Source organism: Elephas maximus, chromosome 5 (assembly GCF_024166365.1).
Source record: "Elephas maximus indicus isolate mEleMax1 chromosome 5, mEleMax1 primary haplotype, whole genome shotgun sequence".
Taxonomy (NCBI): Eukaryota; Metazoa; Chordata; class Mammalia; order Proboscidea; family Elephantidae; genus Elephas; species Elephas maximus.
In genome coordinates this window covers 39,099,100-39,120,853 of record NC_064823.1, presented here as the reverse complement: position 1 = coordinate 39,120,853, position 21,754 = coordinate 39,099,100, and the positions used below count along the sequence as shown (strand labels likewise).

Genomic DNA, 21,754 nt, shown 5'->3' with positions numbered 1-21,754 from the left:
CACCTAATTTCCCTCCCCCACTGAAAGAAAAAAGAAAAAGAAACAATGCATTATAATGGTCTGTTGTTGTTAGGTGCCTTCGAGTTTGTTCAGACTCATAGAGACCCTAGGTACACCAGAAGGAAACATTGCCCCGTCGGTCCTGCACTATCCTCATGATTGTTGTTATGCTTGTGCCCGTTGTTGCAGCCACATTGTCGGTCCATCTCTTTGAGGGTCTTCCTCTTTTTCACTGACCCTCTACTATATCAAGCATGATGTCCTTCTCCAGGCACTGGTCCTTCCTGGTAATAATGCCCAAGGTATGTGAGAGAAAGTCCGTCATCCTTGCTTCTAAGGAGCGCTCTGGCTGTACTTCCAAGGCAGATTTGTTTATTCTTTTGGCAGTCCATGGTGTATTCAATATCGTTTGCCAACACCATAATTCAAAGTCATCACTTCTTCAGTCTTTCTTATTCATTGCCCAGCTTTTCCATGATATGAGGCCATTGAGAACACCATGGCTGTTGGGTCAGGCACATCCTAGTCCTTAAAGTGAAATCTTTGCTTTTTAACACTTTTAAGAGGTCTTTTACAGTATGTTTGCTTAATCCAATGCATCCTTTGATTTCTTGGCTGCTGCTTCCATGGGCATTGATTGTGGATCCAAGTAAAATTAAATCCTTGACAACTTCGATATTTTCTGTGTTTATCATGATGTTGTCTGTTGGTCCCATTGTGAGGATTTTTGCTTTCTTTATGTTGAGGTGTCATCTATACTGAAGGCTGTAGCCTTTAATCTTCATCAGGAAGTGCTTTGAGCCTTGTTCACTTTGGGCAAACATAGTTGCATCATCTGCATATTACAGGTTGTTAGTGAGTCTTGCTCCAATCCTGATGCCACATTCCTCTTCATATAGTCCAGCTTCTCAGTTTATTTGTTCAGCATACAGATTGAATAAATCTGGTGAAAGGATACAACCTTCATGCACAACTTTCCAGATTTTAAAACACAAAGTATCCCCTTGTCTGCTCCAATTACTGCCTCTTTATGTACAGATTCAATTAAGTGGACACAATTAAGTGTCCTGAAATTCCCATTCTTCACAATGTTATCCATAATTGGTTATGATTCATATCGTTGAATACCTTTGCATAGCCAATAAAACAGAGGTAAACATCTTTCTGGTATTCTTTGCTTTCAGCCAGGATTAATTTCACATCAGCAATAATGCCCCTCCCTCCATGTCTTCTGAATCTGACTTAAATTTCTGGCAGTTCTCTGCCAATGCACTGCTGCAATAGCTTTTGAACAATCTTCAGCAAAATTTTACTTGCATGTGATATTAATGATATTGTTCTACAATTTCCATATTGGGTTAGGAAACCTCTCTTTGTAATAGGCATAAGTATGGATCCCTTCCAGTCAGGTGGCCAGGTAGCTGTCGTCCAAATCTCTTGGCATAGATGAGTTAGCACTTCGGGGCTGCATTTGCTGAAACATCTCAGTTGGTATCCTGTCAATTCCTGGAGCCTTGTGTGTTGCCGATGTCTTCAGTGCAGCTTGGGCTTCTTCCTTTGGTATCATCAGTTCTTAATCATATGCTACCTCCTGAAATGATTGAACATAGACAAATGCTTTTTGGCACACTGACTCTGCATATTCCTTCCATCTTCTTTTGATGCTTCCTGCGTTGTTTAGTATTTTGCCCATAGAATCCTTCACTATTGCAACTTGAGGCTTGAATTTTTTCTTCAGTTCTTTCAGCTTGAGAAACGCAGAGCTTGTTATTCCATTTTGGTTTTCTAACTCCCGGCCTTCGCACGTGTCATTATAATACTTTACTTTGTCTTCTTGAACCACTCTTTGAAATCTTCCATTCGGATCTTTTATTACCTCACTATTTCTCCCGTTTGCTTTAGCTACTCAAAGTTCGAGAGCAAGTTTCAGAGTCTCTTCTGGCATCCATTTTGGTCTTTTCTTTCTTTCCTGTCTTTTTAATGACCTCTTGCTTTCTTCATGTATGATACCCTTGATGTCATTCCACAACTCATCTGATCTTTTGCCATGAGTGTTCACTGCGTCAAATCTATTCTTGAGATGATTTGTAAATTCAGGTGGGATATAATCAAGGTCATACTTTAGCTTTCTCAGGCTTGTTCTAATTTTCCTCAGCTTCAACTTGAAATTGCATATGAGCAATTGATTGTCTTTTCTGAAGTTGGCTTCTGGCCTTGCTCTGGCTGGTGATACTGAGCTTTTCCATGATCTCTTTTCATGCGTGTAGTCGATTTGATTCCTGTGTATTCCATCGGTGAGTTCCACGTGTATAATTGCAGTTTCTGTTGTTGAAAATAGGTATTTGCAATGAATAAGTCATGGGTCTCGCAAAACTCTATCATGTGATCTCTGGCATCATTTCTATCACCAAAACCATATTTTCCAAATACGGATCCTTCTTCTTTGTTTCCAAATTTTGGGTTCCCATCATCAATAATCATCAATGCATCCTGATTGCATATTGATTAATTTCATACTGCAATAGTTGGTAAAATTCTTTGATTTTTTTAACCTTTGGCTTTAATGGTTGGTTGGTAATTTGAATGACAGTTGTATTCACTGGTCTTCCTTGTAGGAGTATGGATATTATTCTATCACTGACAGCATTGTACTTCAGGGTAGATCTTGAAATATTCTTTTTGATGATAAATGTGACGTTATTCCTCTTCAACTGGTCATTTCTGGCATAGTAGACCATAGGCTGTTCAATTAAAAATGGCCAACACCAGTCCATTTCCGCTCACTAATGCCTAGTATATCGATGTTTATGTGTTCTACTTCATTTTTGATGATTTCCAATTTTCCTAGATTCATACTTCATACATTCCACATTCCCATTATTAATGAATGTTTTGCAGCTCTTTCATCTCATTTTGAGTCATGCCATGTTAGCAAATGAAAGTCCCATAAGCTTGACGCCATACAGGTCATTAAGGTTAACTCTGCTTTGAGGTAAAAGCTCTTCCCCAGTCGTCTTTTGAGTGCCTTCCAATCTGAGGGGCTCATCTTCTGGCACTATATAAGACAATGTTCTGCTGTTATTCATAAGGTTTTCACTGGCTAACTTTTTCAGAAGTAGACTGCCAGGACTATAACCCATTAAACTGTTGCCATCTAGTTGATTTTGACTCACAGCAACCCTATAGGACAGAGTAGAAATGCCCCAGAGGGTTTCCAAAGCTATAATCTTTACAGAAACAGATTGTTAGTACTCTCTTCTACGGAACCACTGGTGGGTTCCAACCCTTGACCTTTAGGTTAGCAGCCAGTGTGCTTAACCACCAGAGCTTCTTAATGGTTTATTCGGCCCTACAAAATCTGACCATCAACTATATTACTCTACCTTTCCCACTGCACTCTAGTGATAGAGTTCACCTTGCTGTTTCTCCAACACACTGACTGTGCTCTTCTTCAAGGCGTTTGTACTTGCTGTTGACTAGTATCCCAAATAATACACAGGTCACCCCCTCACCTTCTTCTCATCTTTACTCAAATATTACCTTCTTCATGTTGCTTTCTCTCTTCATCCTATTTAAATGTTTGATGTCCACATTCCTTCCAATTCCACTTTTATTTTTCTGCTTAATAAGTTTCACAATGTTATACATTATGTTTTATTATTTACTTTATTTATTGTCTAACTCTTCTTACGAGAATAAAGTTCCATCAGGACAGATATGTTGGTCTATTTTTTCCACTGCTTTATTCTCAGGATTTAGAAAATGCCCAGAACACAGAGGCACAAATTAAATATTTGCTGAATGTTTGTTTGTCTCTGTATCTGTTGCATGTCATTGAGTATGTCATCTTTGTTTGGTTCGTTGGCATTTTTTTATTTTTGGGGGGAGGGAGTTGAGGTGAAGTGAGTAAAAGTAACTTGACTAGAATTATTAATATTGGGATCTGTTGTTGGTGTTAGGTGCCATTGAGTCTATTCCTACTCATAGCAACCCTATGTACAACAGAACCAAACATTGCCTGGTCCTGCGCCATCCTCACAATCATCGTTATGTTTGAGCCCATTGTTATAGCCACGATGTTAATACATGTCATAGAGGTCTTCCTCTTTTTTGATGACCCTATACCTTATCAAGTATGATGTCCTTCTCCAGGGACTGGTCCCTCCTGATAACATGTCCAAAGTACATGAGACATAGTCTCACCATCCTTGCTTCTAAAGAGGACTCTGGCTGTACTTCTTCCAAGACAAACTTTCAAGACAAAATCTTCATTCTTCTGGCAGTCCATGGTATATACAATATTCTTTGCCAACACCATAATTCAAAGGCATCAATTCTTTTTAGGCCTTCCTTATTCATTTTTCAGCTTTCACATGTATATGAGACTATTGAAAATACCACGGCCAGGGCCAGATGCACCTTAGTCCTCAAAGTGATATCTTTATGTTTCAACACTTTAAAAAGGTCTTGATAAAAACTAAAATCAGATTTCATTCAGTTATTTAATATCCTTTAAAATCATAATCATCCATTGATTTTTGCTAAAGGAAAGTAGCAATCTACATTTTTATAAACATACTATTAATTTCCTTAATAGCTGTTAGGTAAGATTATCCACAACTGCTGCATATTTCCAGAAGTTAAGATTTTGTGTGTTTATTATATGTATATATATATATATATACATATATATATATAATATGTGTTTAATGAAAGGCCATAAGATATGATAAAGACCAAAAAGATCTTAAAAACACAGTATATGTAATAAATAATTGGAACAGCTAAAAAATACTAAAAACCTCAAGTGTGTTATATTGGTCCACCTAGAATATAAGTTGATCTGAGAGCCTACAAGACACTTGTACAGTCAACTTCAAAAGCATTTACATTTAATTGTTTAACATACAAGTAAAAATGAAATACAAGTTAGGGGCTTATTCTAGTACCCTGTCAGTTTTCTTTGGCCTAAGGAAGTTCATAACCTTTCCTAGATTTCAGATAATCATTAGGGGACTTTTGTCCTCAGTCCACCTGCCTCTGGCCTTGTACATACCCACCGGGTGTCCCTGTCCAGCATCACATGGACATTGGCATGAAAGTCAGCTTCCGTTCAGTATGCACAAGAGAACAGTCACTTCCCATCTTACTGAAGACTTTGGAGGGCACCTGGTGTGGTCACTTTCCAGGGCATGGAACCTTTTGCCATTTTTCTGTCTCTTTTTCTCTCCGTCCCTTTCTACTCCCTCCTCATTCTTTCTCCCTCTCAGATGTAAAGCAAGATGTCTCCGTAACTTATTGTTAGCTGTCTCCCCCTGATTCTGATGTTTTGGTGCATGCGAACGTTCTTGTCCCTTGAACTGTCACCTACACATACAGATCAGTGACTATCTTTCCTGAAATAAAAGCATTTCTCTCTTAAAAAAGAGAAAGAGAAAAATGTTGTCTACAGCTGCTCATATATTAAATTAAAATTTTACTACAAACAAGTTCACCTTTATATTAATTAAGCAGAAACTATTATTCTAATAGCTCTTCACAAAAATATCATTTAGTTTCAACTTTGCCCAAAAAGGATCTTAAGCAACTTGCAAATCCTAAAGCCTGTTTAAAAGCCATACTAAAAATAAAAGTAAATGAGAATGTGGGCAAAGGGAAAATACTGTAAGGGTAACTAAAATGAAGCCAACAGTAAGATTAATACATATAATGCTTACTGGGAGATGACCAACAAACTTAACTGTGTCATTTTGTATTTCAAAGTGAAAACCTAATCAAGTTCATAATTCAGTTGCAGTAAGATTTAAAATAAAATAAAATTCTCAGAAACCCTACTATTCCTGTCACTAGTATCGAAAACTGCTTCCTTGTTCTTGATAAAAAAGAGACTGTAATCACGTAAGCAAAGTTTTCTGTGATATTCTTAGAACAAACAAAATAATGAGTTTATAAGAGTAGACCAAAGTCATATTAGCTAATGGTAATTTAATAAAATCAATTCTTGAGCAAAACGGAAAACACACTGATTTCTGGGCCACATCAGTAGCATGAGGAATAACAAATAATGGTCAACATTAACTGAAGACAGCTTTCAAAAATTAAATGAGTCACTACCTTTCTTTATTTCTGTGGTTAGTATAATCACTGCATGATCTTCTATGAGCAAGGCAACACAGTATCTATTTTTTTTATCAATTTCTTCTAAAAAAATAACTTATTAAGGATAAATTTTTCAATTAATTGCATTATTTGAGACCTGAATTATCTGATAATATAACATATAAGATTATTTCAGATAATATAGTTATCTGAAAATATAACATTATAGGGACTAAGAACATAAATTGAAATGAAGGAAAAATCATTATGACACAAAGGAAAAACTGGTTCTATTCTTTTTCTAATAAAATACAAAATGGAGATAAAAACAGGTAGCTTTCATTTAATTTGTATCTTAGCCCAAATGTATATGTTTGGGATTGTTCCCTGGATGTGAAACTTGTGTATACAGACATTTCCCATCTCTTAGGGAATCCCAGTGTAATAAACCAAACCCATTGCCATCCAGCTGATTCTGACGCATAACAATCCTATAGGACAGGGTAGAACTGCCCTATAGGGTTTTCAAGGAGCACCTGGTGGATTCGAACTGCTGACCTTCTGGTTAGCAGCCATAGCTCTTAACCACTACACTACCAGTGTTTCCTAGAATGTAATAGGGGAAATAAATATATGTGTGCAGCACCTAAGAGCTTCTGAATAAGACTAATTTAATGATTTAAATATAACCAAATTAATCTAAAACAGATGTACATATTTTCCCTTAGGACATGTATTTATAATAAAACAATGAACCTCACAACCTATAAGAGTTTATGGTGTAATGACCTCCCTCAGATTGAGCTATATCTAAATTGTAATTTAATTAAAGCTACTTTAGTCAAATATTTTGTTTTCCCATCAGATATGTAAGATTAAAACATTTAGAAAAGATTGATGTGAAAATAGGATCAAGGACCAGAAGCTTGACTTTATAATCCAGACTCTAACATTCATTGTGTTGGGTTTTTTGCCTCACAAGATGCAAATATGAAGCAAGTGACTGAGGAAAAAAAAAAAAGTATAAATGATTCTAAAGCTAAATTAAGCTGGCTTTACCACACTTCCTCTCTTCCAAGAATCTTTTACAAGAGTAACAACATAGAAGAACAGAGAGGAATAAACCAAGGCTGTTATTCATTCAGACAGTTTTCACAGTTGTTTAATACTAGTATCAATTCCTTGCCTTACTTTTTCTATGCCACAAGAGTTTTAAATATTTTGAATATCAAAGATAGATCAAACTCATGATCAATAATGGACATAAAATATTAACATATCTCCAGAAAATGGAAGTTGTAGTGTTCAAGGATTTCGTTCTGCTTGGATCAACAGCCAATGCCCATGGAAGCAGCAGACAAGAAATCAAATGATGTTTTTCCTTAGGCAAATCTGCTAGAAAATTAATAAATAAAGCCTCTTTGAAGTCCTGAGAAGCAAAGATGTCACTTTGAGAAATAAGGTACACCTGATCCAAGCCTTGGCCATTTCAATTGCCTTGTGTATGCAAAAGCTAAACAATGAAAAAAGAAGACAGAAGAATTAATGCATTCGAATTGTGATGCTGGTGAAGAATGTTGACTATAACATGGATTGCCAGAAAAACAAACAAATCAGCCTTAGAATAAATACGACTGCAATGTTCTTTAGAAACAAGGATATTGAGACTTCATCTTGTTTACTTTGGGTACATCATTAGGAAAGACCAATTTCTGGAGAAAGACATCATATTTGGTAAAGTGGAGAGTTACCGAAAATGAGGAAAATCCTTGATGAGATGGATTGACACAATAGCATCAACAATGCTTCAAAAATATCAAAGATCATGCAGATGGTGCAGGGCCAAGTTATATTTTGTTCTGTTATATATAAGGTCATTATGCGTCAGAGCTAACTCAATGGCACGAACAACCACAGAAAACACAAAGTAGATAGAAGTGGGTTGAAAGATAATACAGACTAGAAAAAAAAAAAAGGAAACTTAAATCCAGAATACTTAAATGAAGGTCTTGCAGGGGAAGGAGAAGTTACTCCTATTGGAAGAATCTTAGAGAATCCCAGTGTACCATCTTGGTAGTAAAAAAAGAGAGGGAGAAAGAAGAAGAAAGAAAAGGAAGGAAGGAAAGAAACAAAGAAAGAAAAGGAAAACAGGTGGAAGAATTGGACTGGAACATGGGGCTTAAATTAAGATCGATTTATGAAACAGCTGTTTCATAAATAGGCCTTAATTTAAGGTTGTACCAGTTGTCTTCTTTGCATCCTCCCCACACAGCTGTTACTGACAAACAAAAACTAGAGGTGCTGCACAGAGCACTTTTCCTGGGTAGATCCAAGTGTGGATTTTGGTATCTTATAAAAATCTTTGGTAATTCTGTTTTTACGGGATTGTCTGTCAGTAGTTCTGCTCTCCAATCCCATACTGCACAGTAAAGCCTATTAGTCAGCAACTTTATCCCATGTACCAAGTCAAACTTCTCTCCAGAACATAGATTCCTACTAACCAAAAGAGAAAGCCCAAATAAATTATCTGGAATAATTAGTTTGCCCTTCATTCTCAAGCATGAATGGACAATCAAGGACCTCAAAATATTGATAAACAACCTGAAAACCTATAGTTGGTAAGAAAAAATGTAGGTTTCTGTCCCAAACTGGGAAAACGAATTTCTTTCCAGGAAGTTTTGGATTTGAGGCCAAAAGAGTTAGTTCATTCTGTCACCAGGCATTTAAGACTGATAGACGCAAAATTCAGAACTTTCAATACCTTTTCTTTCTTGCTAATGGATAAAGTCAGTCTGCAGTAAAAAAGAAGATAATGAGCATCCAGAGAAAAACAGTGGTGAGAGACAGAGAGGTTTGTCAATGTCAAAATCATATTCTGTTTTAGTTATTTCTGAGACTCAAACATATCCATGTTTTATCAGCAGCTTGGTACTCTTATGTAATTCTTCTAAATTTTTAAATTCTGTTAAAAAACAAACAAAAAGAGTAGTTTGAGGTGAATCTTAGCAAATATACTGACTTCAATTATATCTTTTCAAAATACACATTACATGTTTTTGTGATTACGTGCTGAAATAAGCTAATTCCCTGAACATCAGTATTGAGTATTAGTTGTGACAAGTCTTAAAACCAACCTGAACTTGCTTATTTAGCTTATATTTTCCCCTTCATAATATTAAGAGGCTACAAATAACAATGCTGATTTCAAAAATCCCTTTGGAACTGAGCGTTTGGAATTGCCTTCTGAGCATGTCATACAGAGCATTAAAATGTTTCCAAAGATTCATTTCATTGAAGGTGGTAAATATGACATTATCTGTTTCCTCTTTTATAAATTAATTAACTAGTTACATTTTTCCTCTCTCAAATGGAGGAATGTGAAAACATCTAGACACGTGAAGTGAATTTCGTTGAGGATGCATGAAGATCATATGAGCACGTCCATGCCTCAGTCACTCAAGAGATTCACCCCTCAGCTATACACAAACTATGATATTTTTGACCATTGTGTGGTAAATTATTTTTGTTCTTAGCCATAGCCTAATGATTTATTTTGAATCCATAATGGACCCTTATTTCAATATAATTATAAAGTAATGAAGCGCTTACCCACCACGTGATTTCAGAAGAGGCCATGGAACAAGGGATATCATTGCTGATGTCAGGTGGATCATGACTGACAGCACAGAATAGTGGAGAGATGTTTACCTGTGTTTTATTGACTTTGCAAAGGCATTCAATTGTGTGGATCTTAACAAATTATGAATAACATCATGAAGAATGGGAATTCCAGAACACTTAATTGTGCTCAAGAGGAACCTATACTTAGATCAAGAGACAGTCATTCCAACAGAACAAGGGGATACCACATGGTTTAAAATCAGGAAATGTGTGGGTTAGGGTTGTATCTTTTCACCAGACTTATTCAATTTGTATATTGAGAAAATAATCCGAGAAACCAGACTATATGAAGAAGAAAGGAGCATCAGGATTGAAGGAAGACTCATTAACAACCTGAGACATGCAGATGACATAGCCACGTGTGCTGAAAGTGAAGAGGACTTGAAGCACTTACTAATGAAGATTAAAGACTACACCTCAACATAAAGAAAGCAAAAATTCTCACAAATGTATCAATAAGCAACATCATGAAAAATGGAGAAAAGAATGAAGTTGTCAAAAATTTCATTTTGCTTGAATCCACAATCAACACCCATGGAAGTAGCAGTCAAGAAATCAGATAACACATTGCATTGGGCAAATCTGCTGCAAGAGATCTCTTTAAAGTGTTAAAAAGCAAGGATGTCACATTGAAGACTAGGGTGAGTCTGACCCAAGTCATGGTATTTTCAATCGTATCATATGCATGTTAAAGCTGGAAATGAATAAGGAAAACTGAAGAAGAATTGATGCCTTTGAATTAAGGTGTGGGTGAAGAATATACCATGAACTGGCAGAACAAACAAATCTCTCTTGGAGGAAGTACAGCCAGAACATTCATCAAAAGCAAGAATGGCAAGACTTTGTCTCACATACTTTGGATGTGTTATTGGGGGGGACAAGTCCCTGGAGAAGGACATCATGCTTGGTAAAATAGAGGGTCAGCAAAAAAGAGGAAGACCCTCAACTAGCTAGCTTGACACAGTGACTGCAACAATGTACTCAAACATAGCAACGATCTTGAGAATGGCGCAGAACGGGGTAGTGTTTCATTCACTATGAGCTGGAATCAACTCTATGGCACCTAACAACAACAACAAAGAGCTTACATTTGTTTAGATTAGCTAGGTTGCACCGTGGACACAAACAATCCCAAATTCTCGGAAATAATGTGTATTTCTCATTCACAAATGTAGCCAGCACTGGGTGGTGGTAGTTGAAAGGAAAGAGGTATTCTACCAAAGAGGTACTCTACCAAATGATGAAGATGATGGAGATGTCACCATCTTGTAACTACACCATCTGGAGTCACCAAGGAAACAAGACTGGAGAATCTTGAATGAGCTTTACATAGTCTTGGCCCAGATGACATGTATCATCTTCTCTTCAAAAAATGTCCCTTAGCAAAAGTTAGTCATATGGTCTTAACTAACTGCAAGGTGGCTAAGAGATGTAAGGAAGCCAGTGGAGAATTGTGAGCATTACCATCTCTGCCACAGAGCCCAAAGTTGTGATCTGCGAGTTCACTTCACAAAGTTCTACAGGTCCCCTATGATCAGCATGATTGTGTGCACCTCAAGCTGTATCTTTTATAGGAGAAAAAATCCAGTGTTTTTTTTAAAAAAAAAAATTGTGACAATTATTTCTAGCTTGGCATTTCAGTTTTAAGGAATAAAGACCACCCATGTCAGCAATGTCAGACATGGAGGAAATCTTATAAACAAAATGATAGCCTTAAACAGTCTACGTCAATTAGAAAGAAAAATAAAACGCTAAACATTATCAAAACAATTATTTTCTTATGCAAAAAGTGCCAAAAATTCTAACGTTTCCAAAGATTTCAAAAATCTTTCCAATATTTTTATTTACTTTTATTTTTTTATTTTGATTATGTAAACTCTACTTATATTTTATTGTAAATGTTTTATTTTAGTTGTTCTCAAACTAAATGTGACAGGTTATTTTCAAATTTCTTAGTTGCCAATCTTATTACTTTACATATTCTATTTAAATTAAACTGATTTCATTAATTGAAAACTTGTTTTATATTATAAATAAATAAGTGGTGTAAAAAAACAGTATTAATGATTAAATTATAAAAGCTCTATAATACAGTTTAGTAATACACTACTTATTTTTTTATCATTTGCCATGAAAAAAATATAATTTTCAAAATTTCTGTGGATTTTTAAAGATTCCCTATAATAATAAAAATGGATTTATAGGGATAAAAAAGAAAAATAAATCTGGAAATTACTAGTGTAGAGGGAAAGGTCTCTGGGCTGAAATTGGGAAATCTGAGTTCTTGCCCTGGCTCAGTGGCACATTTCTCTTATTAGTAAATTAAGGTTTGTGGGAAGAAATGGGCGGTGGTTGGAGGGGTGGTTTATAACAATGAACCCTCACACAAAGCTTTCATCAGCTCTTGGTTAGCAGTAGGAAGGCGCTGAGAGCACTTCCTCAAGCCAAATCTCTCTGTGACAGATGGGGAGACCATGTTCCCTTTCTATATCCTTCTGATCCCTTCCTTATGCTTTTGAATGATTTCATAGGATTAGATGAAAAGATGAAGTAAAACCTACGAGAAGAGATAAGGTAGGCAAATAAAGTTTCATAAGAAAAAAAATAATAGAGTACAATGGAATAACAGAAAAATGATTTTCACCACAAAAGACTGGTCACCCAGGATAAGATTGTTTGACATGGTATGAATGACATCTAGCCTAAATCAAAATTGCTATTGCTAATGTGTCTTCATTATTGGAAATGCACTTCTTGTGCCTTAAAATATTTGATAAAAGCTTAGCAAATTAATCAATGTGCAGAATTTGCTAAGAAAATCAATGCCAGCATTTCTATTTTTATTCCATAATAGTTTTAAAGTCTTAATGGAAAACAATTACAGATACTTTATGGGAATTATGGGGATCATTAGAAACTTCAGGAGAAGCATTTGAAGTGAAATTCTCTGAAGACTGGTGAGGCTGAACATACTTTCATGTATTTTTTGGTCCTTTGGACCTGCACTTCTACTCATACCTCAATCACAATTTTCACTCATTTTACTATAGGGTCATAAGTCTGTTCACTTTCAAGTTGTAGAAGAGTTTGCATGACTAGATATTAAACTTTTATTCATCATATGCATTGTAAATAGATTTTTTTCAATCTACAGAATACCTTTGGAGATTGTGATAGTTCTTTCCACCAATCTTAAGTATGGATACAAATATTTTCTTCAAAATTTCTAGATTGGTTTAAAAAGTCTTTTAATCCACTAGAATATACTTATTTACTCCATTTGTTGTTTTGTTTTCACAAAAATTTTAATCCATTAGGAATTTATTTTGAGCACACTATGTGGCAGATTTCCCACTTTATTTTCTTCCAGATAGAGTACTAGTTGAATTGGCGCTATTAATTCAGTAAACCATACAATTCCCAATACATTGATTAAAAAAAAAGCTCATTTGTCATAATTAATAGGATCTACATCTGAACTTTCTCTGTTCTACTATTTTGTTTACACTCTGCAAATAGCATACTAATATTATCACAGCAACTTTATGATATATTTTAATATCTTTACAATTATTTTCCTATCAATTTTTAAATAACTTTTAGCTCACCTCTGATATTTACTCTTCTCTATAAAATTAATATTATTTTAATCAATTCCAAAAAAATATCCATTGAGATTCTAATTCAATTACATTTAACCTATATGTTACTTATGTTGTAATAACTGTTTATGATATTTTCTTTCATTCAGTAGCAGTCTATCTTTTCACTTGTTCGGTTCTTATGTTACTACTTTAAAATATTTTTATACCTTTATTCATAGTTTTCTGGTTAATTCCATAAGAGTTTGAAAACAATATGCATGACTTTTTTTTGTCAGTAATATGCATGGTATTTTAATAATTTCATTTTAGTTCATTGTTGCTTATATAGAGGATACATTGCATTGCATATGCTTATTTTTATTTACCAAATTCATTTAGTAATTGTTGTGTTTTTTACTAAAAGTTATTAGAATTTTTTCTAAGTGTTCTGTAATCCAACATTATGTGTGTATACATCGGGTGGATAAATAATTTGATCTCCTTATATATGTTAATTTTTTCATTTTCTTTAGTTGGCTGATTTGAAATTACATTGCAGAATTTCACTCTCCAAATAATAAGTGGCATGCAATAAAATAAAATTGGCTAAAAGAGTCTCAACTGCAATAAAACAAAGAAAGTTGAAACAAATTATAATTTAATAAGTTTCAAAAATTGATGACCAAGTATGGAATATGTCTAGAATACAACAAAGAGAAGAACACAATTCAGTTTCTAATTCTCATGAATTTTTTTTATGAGTCAATAAGTTTTGAGACTCTTTATTAATACTTCTACATGTGGATTAAAAATACTGAATGAATTTCCTTTTTCCTCTTCTGATTGATGAGAAGTGGACAAGCTGTTGAAAAATGAGCAATGGTGTTGACACTTCTTCCCATGGGAGATGTATTTTATCCCAGGGGAGATTGCCTTGGACTTCGTAACGTTCCTTTAATTAAGTATATACCACTAGAGGCTTCATTTCGATCTGAGAATCAGCCCTATTGCTTGCTCACTGGTTGCTCTCCGGCAACATTTTCTACCTCTCATCAGTACAAGCAAAGTATCAAATCATTTCAAGATTAAAAAAACCCAATCTGGAGGAAAATATCAATCAATGAACAAAAGATGATTCATCAAAACTTCTCCATACTATAAAATACACAGTAAGAACATGAATTAAATGAAACAGAAAAGTGTACTACTCAGATCTCCTATTAATCAATTGAGTTGAGATGTTAAAACTCAGAATAGGATGAAGCAGGTTTCTTCAGCACTGAGGAAGCAAAGCAAGAACAAAACAAACTTTACTGCAGAATAAATAATAAATTAAAAACACAATGCTCAGAATAGACGTGTCTGAAAAGTTAGTTGGCATAGATAAAATGCTTGAGATGATAAGCATGGATGCAGATGGACAAGCTCAAGACCTTAAAGAATCAGAAGAAAGAATAATATACATGAAAGATAAGCCAAAATGAACATAAGAACATGGTGTCCCTGAAGTATAAAACCCAGGAAATATACCAGAGGATGTGTTTCATATTATTTACATGAACATATATATCTGAAATTAAAAAAAAAAAAAATCTGTAGATTGAAGAGCACATAGAAAAATTTGAGACACAACGTGCAGTTATAGTTTACCCATAAAGTTTCAAGGAAAAGGAATTAATTCTTCAAGCCTCAAGACAGAGAAAGCAATTCACCCACTAGATGGAAAAATCAAGGCAGCCTCAGATTTCTCCACAGAAATATTCAGTGCCAGAAAACAGTTGCACAATGTTGATGAGTATGATGCAAAACTTTGATACCCAGCTAAGAAACTACTCAAATAAAAAGGCAATGGACGTATTATTTTAAACATGAAAGAACTCAAGAAATGCATGTCTTCACTTATTTAAAAAGGAAAAAAATATATTTCTCAATGGTTTAAGAGATGAAGCTCAAGAGCAGATCCCTGAATTTATCTACTGAAATATAAAATTAAAAATAGTTAATTTTTATTCCAGGTCTTTTTAATTCTGTATTTGTATTTCCTTGGATTCTTTAATTATTTTTCTATTGTTGCTGTTCAAATTGTCATCAAGCTGTATTTGCTGTCTGGCATCGAATATTAAAAAAAAAAAAAAAACTAGGCATCGAATATTACTATAGAGAAATCGGAGCCCTTCTTGTTGTCTCTAGAGGTTCTGTTTATTTCTTCTTTGAGTGCTGAGCACCCTTAAGTGTACTTCTAGGTGAATTGTCTTTTCTGTCTGGGAACTTGCAGAAAAGTTGAAAAGGCAGCACAGTGTGGTTAATCAGAAGGCAGACCTGAGTCACCATCTGTCTTAGACATCTAGTGCTGCTATAACAGAAACATCACAAGTAGATGGCTTTAGCAAAGATAAATTTATTCTCTCACAGTCTGATAGGCTACAAGCCCAAATTCAGGGTGTCAGCTTCAGAGAAAGGCTATCTCTGTTGGCTCTGAAGGAAGGTCCTTGTCGTCAGTCTTCCTTTAGTCTGGAAGCTTCTCTGCACAGGAACTCTGGGTCCAAAGAACAACCACACAAAACTGGGGATCATGACCTAAACCAAGTTGACACATATTTTGGGGGAACACAATTCAATCCATGACACTGTACCCCTTGGCCCCCCCAAATTCATGACCTTGCTACATGTAAGACACATTCACTCCATCATATCATAGCAAAAGTCTCAAATCGACTCCAAATCCAAACTTCAAAATTCCTCCTCATCTGTGAAATCTAGAATACAAGTTATCTTCTTCCAAAGGTATAGTGGAGAACAGGCACAAGTTAGACATTTCTATCACAAATGGGAGAAAGTGGAATAAATAAGGGAGAACAGGCACCAAGCAAGTCAGCAGAACACTTTACCTTAGCCCTCAAGGTTTGAAAATAATCCTCTGTTCTCTGAGACCATTCATACAATGGCCCTGCCCTCCAGGAACTGGCCACACTCTCAGAGTTTTGAGTGGTGGCCCCTCAGCCCTGGGCTTCTGCTCTGCCTGCCAGACCCACTGGGATGGCAATTCTGCTCCCTTGGCTTTAGACACATCATTCTCCTTGTCCCTCTGAGGGGCAACTCCAGCCTTAGACACACCAGGGACCATGGTTTCACCCTTTGAAACCTCAGAGGTCATGGCCATACCTTTTGAGACTGAGGCAGCTTGGCTTCCTGTGTTCCTTGGCCTCGTGCCCATATCTGGCCTGCTGGGGCAAGTGTTCCAAAGCTCAGCAACTCCACCAATAAGTGCCTGGAGGCACTCTACTCTGCCAGGAAACCTCTTGCTCACAGGGACTCAGATTTCTCACTCTGTGGGTTGCCCCCACCTCTGTCTTGTGCTGGTCTCCTGGTTCTGTGGCTGCTGGCTCCCTGCTGCTGCCAGTTAACTGCTGCCTTTTCTCACCACCTGCGCCTTCTCTCGTGTTAACAGTTCTCACTTCCTTCTGAGTCTTCTATCCATTCACAGTTTCAAAACCGCTTCCGCATTTTAGGTATTCATTAGAGCAGCAGCCACTCTCTTGGTACCAAATATAGTCTTAGTCATCTAGTGCTGCTGTATCAGAAATACCACAAGTGGATGTCTTTAACAAAGAGAAGTTCATTCTCTCACAGTCCAGTAGGCTAGAAGATTGAATTCGGGGCACTGGCTCCAGGAGAAGGATTTCTTTCTCTGTTGGCTCTGGAGGAAGGTCCTTGTCATCAATCTTCCCTTGGTCTGGGAGCATCTCAGCACAGGAACGTCACGTCCAAAGGATGCACTCTGCTCCCAGCATTTCTTTCTTGGTGGTATGATGTCCCCAACTCTCTGCTTCCTTCCATTTCCTTTTATCTCTTGTAAGATAAAAGGTGGTGCAGGCCATGCCCCAGGGAAAGTCCCTTTACATTGGATCAGGGATGTGACCTTACTAAAGGTGTTACAATTCCAGTCTAATCCTCTGTAACATAAAATAGTGATCACAAAATGGAGGATAACCACACAATACTGGGAATCATGGCCTAACTAAGTTGACACATATTTTGGGGGGACACAATTCAATCCATGACACCATCCAAGTTTTTCTTGGCTCCCATTTAGCTCAGAAGGGATCCAGAAGTTCCCACATACTCCTTGCTGTAAACCTGCCCTATAAACTTTCTAAGAATGGTGTCTTCATGAGTGTATTTACAGGAAAATTAAGATTAATTATTATGGTATGTAGAGACACAGCAAGCCAACTGTGATGGTTAATATTATGCCAACTTGGATAGGCTATGATTCTCAGTGGTTTGACAGACACTAGACTGGTAGAGGGTCAGTGAAAAATAGGAAGACCTTCGACACGATGCATTGACACAGTGGCTACAATGATAGGCTCAAGCATAGCAAAGATTGTGAGGATGGTACAGGACAGGGCACTGTTTCATTCTGTTATACATAGGGTCACCATGAGTTGGAACAGACCGGACAGCACCTAACAACAGCAACAATATACCTCCAAAGATAATGATCTGTACAGAAAATGTATTCAATAAAGCAAATGTTGATGTAAATGAATATCTACTTGAAAAAAAATTATTTTTTTGTAAAATAATTTTACTTATTTTTCTTATTGGATGCTTGTCATTAGACAAACATCACCATTGAGGTCACTCACGGGAAAATTAGTGACTGACTAGTAAGTTCTAAAGATATCATACTGAAGATAGAATAAAACGTCCCCACTAAAGGATGAACAGAGCCAAACCCCTTTGCGGAATCTGGTAATTATGAGCACCTGCAGTGAACATCAAAAGCAAGAAGCAATTGTTAATAGAGAATTTTTGAAATTCATGAATAGGTTTAAATCACTCTAGGAGAGAACCAACTTGACACTTTTAAAAAACTTTTTGTCATTTTTATAAACACCTTTAAGAAACTTTTCATGCAGTAAATCCATATATTTTACCTGGGATTAATAGTAACATTCACTGACATATTTTATCAGCCCCTGCATAATTATGTAAACAAAGTGATTCTTTTCCTTTCTTTGCTGTTATTTTTCATTTTCTTTTCCTCTTTTCTTTCTTTCTTTCCTCTATTCTCTTCTTTTCTGAACTGAAAGGTATTTTAAAGCCATTCAAGAGGTTGTAATGCTTTTAGAATTACTTGTATAATATCAGCGCTGAGATTACGAATTGATTTTAAAGACTGCCAAAGTGTCTCCCTATATTTTAAATGATCATAACAAGCTCTAGCCTGAGAGATGGAAAAGCTATGAAAGTAACCTACTTACCCCTTAACTTTATTACCTTTAAAAATTGCTAGTGTTTGATTTCATGTGATGTTACATAACGTAACTCCCAAAAAAGATTTATAGCTTTGACACACGCTAAAGTGGGCTGCTTAAGCTCAATGAAGTGCCGCTGTTTTATATCAATAGCTATCAAGCTTATTTATTATCAATAAGTAAATTGTGCCAAACAGCTGTACTTGGTCTCCTTGAAATATTTTAAACAGTTTTTTATGGAACTTTTAGCACTTAATAATAATTTTCAACATGAATTGATAAAATGGAAACAGATTCCTGATCCTATGACTTCTCCAACAGAAATGCCTTCCTTTATGTGAATGTATATATTCCTCTTTCAAGTTTAATCCCTTAAAACAAAAGCCTAAACTATGGCATCTACAGTACTATCTTTTCATCAGCTGTGAGCGCGAGTATACGTGAAATGCTTCTTAGCATATAATAATCGCATCCATCCACTGTACTGGATATTTGCTCACAGAATTATTTGTATTTGCTCTTTTCAGAGACATGAGAGAGAAATCATGATTGGGTTATTTTCTACTTATTAACTATAATAATGATGGTACCTAAAATCTACTACTATATAAAGATGAGAGACAATCAATACATATATAAAATCACGTGCACATATCATTTAATTATCTCAGAAAAACTGAAGTTCACTGGGCCAAAGTTACCTCTCCCAAGTCAAACAACTAGCAAGTGGCCAAGTCAGAACTCTGACCCAGTCCTTTAGATTGCACGTATTTTCAATATACAATAACCTTATGCTCAGCCTGATGCTCAATTTATAACATCAACCAAGAGCACCAGAAGGTACATATAAAAAATTTAAAAATTAGCAATTTGGTGGATTCATGTGATTAGTGACATTTAAATACATTCTATCAGTTTGCAAAATGATTAATTGAAACAGAATTTAAGAGAACTACACTGTTCTTTAGCAATTCATTTTTTAAATTATTTTGTTATTGTTGTTGAGAATATACACAGTAAAACATACACCAATTCAAGTGTTTCGACATGTACAATTCAGTGACACTGATTACATTCTTTAAGTTCTGTAACCATTCTCACCCTCTTTTTCTGAGTTGTTCCTTCCCCATTAACATAAACTGGCTGCCCCCTAAGGTTTCTGTCTAATTTTTCAGAGAACTACAGACTTTTTTAAGGAGCTCTGGTAGCGCAACAGTTGTTAAGACCTCGGCTGCTGACTGAAAGGTTGGCAGATCAAACCCACTCAGTGGCTCTGTGGGAGAAAGACTTGGAGCTCTGCTTCAGTGAAGAAAACCCTGTGGAGCAGTGATACTCTATCACATGGGGTCCCTATGAGATGGAACCGACTCAACAGCACCTAACAACAACAGATTTTTGAAGGCATCGCAAAAGTTTTATGAAATATTTCTACTGTTTTCAATTTGAAACAGTTGTGTTTATTTGACCTAAAAGCAAAAGCAGAGTATCTTGAGAGTTTACACATTTTGAAATGGGTTCATACACTTAAGGGTATCTTCATATAAGTAAAACTATAGCACAGATTCTCCAATGAAAAACAACCTTACAGGCCTGGGCTTAAGTTTTAAAAGAAATTAGTTTTAGTTTATGGAGAAAAGTTGATTTTCTTCTAATATCCTCGCCTATTATACCACTGTCGAGATACACACAGTGTCCTACTTATGTTGTACTGACTGTTGTTAGGTGTGGTTCAGTTAGATCCAACTCACAGTGACCCTACGTACAACAGAATGAAACACTGCTTGGTTCTGCCCCATCCTCACAATCATTTTTATGTTTGAGCCCATTGTTACAGCCACTGGGTCAATCCATCTCGTTGAGGGTCTTCTTCTCTTTTGCTGACCCTCTACTTTACCTACCAAGCATGATGTCCTCTAGGGACTGTTACCTCCTGATAAAGTATCCAAAGTATGTGAGGTAAAGTCTCACCATCCTCGCTTCCAAGGAGTATTTTGGCCATATTTCTTCTAAGACAGATTTGCTTATTCTTCTGGCAGTTCATGGCATATTCATTATTCTTTGCCACCACCATAATTCAAAGACATTAATTCTTCTTCTGTCTTCCTTATTCTTTGTCCAGCTTTCACATTATTATTATTACTGCCGACTCCTACTTACTTTTTGGGGCATCTCTTCAAAAATCTCATGAGCATTCTAGAAGAAATGGCATATTTAGAAAATATATGTGTTAAACAGAACTAGTTATTTTCTTAGTAAATGTGGAACACTTTATCCCACTTACTCATTTCTTTATTGCATATTTCTTAACTTCGCATACTTTGCTTAAATTCCATTGTATCCCAAAGAGGAAATAAAAATGCCATGTTAAAGCAACAAAAACAGCATAAACTACTTGCAGATTTAAAAGTACATAATATTAAAAGTAAGAGGAATTTTATTCACTGACAAAAATGTCTCCTCATCTTCAATTGCGCGTGTGGTTGCCAGAAGTCAGGGCCAACTCAAAGGCAGCTAACAACAACTGTGAACAATGCTGTAGTCAATAAATGAAAACAGAAGAACGTGTGGCTGGATCTGCTCCAGCAAAATCTTTGATGATAGCTAAGTATCAATCTAGTGTGACTAAGCAGAATGACAAAAGTTTTGACTGGTAAAATTCAAATCTGCCTCTTAGTTGGATTCTTATTCAGGAAGAATCAAAGCAGCATGAAGATTTAAAAGGTAAGATGCAAGAACAATTTCATTTTTTTTATAAAAGATAAATTCAGCAGTTTGAGGAATGAGCTGGATTTAAAGTGCCGAAGTTGCCAGAGCTGTTGCTTAGTTAGCCAAATGCGATATAAAAGTTCATTTTTTTCTGATGGAGGATTAGTATATACATACCAATTGTACATGAGGAGTCCCCAAGTGGCACAAATGATTAAGTGCTCAACTACTAGCCAAAAGGTAGGGAGTTGGAACCCACCAAGAGAAGCCTGGGAAGATAGGCCTGACAGTAGGCCTGGCTACCTCCTTCCGAAAGGTCACAACCTTGAAAACACCATGGAGCAGTTGTACTCTGCACACATGGGGTTGCCATGAGCTGGAATGGACTCAACAGCAGCTGACAACCACAACATATCACAC

General features: G+C 36.0%; 1 long non-coding RNA gene across 1 annotated transcript in view; it reads right to left on the bottom strand.

The window, feature by feature from the left end:
- Nucleotides 1-16,723, bottom strand: part of LOC126077551 (uncharacterized) — a 93,964-nt gene extending 77,241 nt beyond the window's left edge. Inside the window, exon 1 of the long non-coding RNA XR_007517767.1 lies at nucleotides 16,527-16,723. This is a non-coding gene — a long non-coding RNA (uncharacterized LOC126077551). The remainder of the gene's footprint in view (nucleotides 1-16,526) is intronic.
- Nucleotides 16,724-21,754: the final 5,031 nt, after the last annotated feature.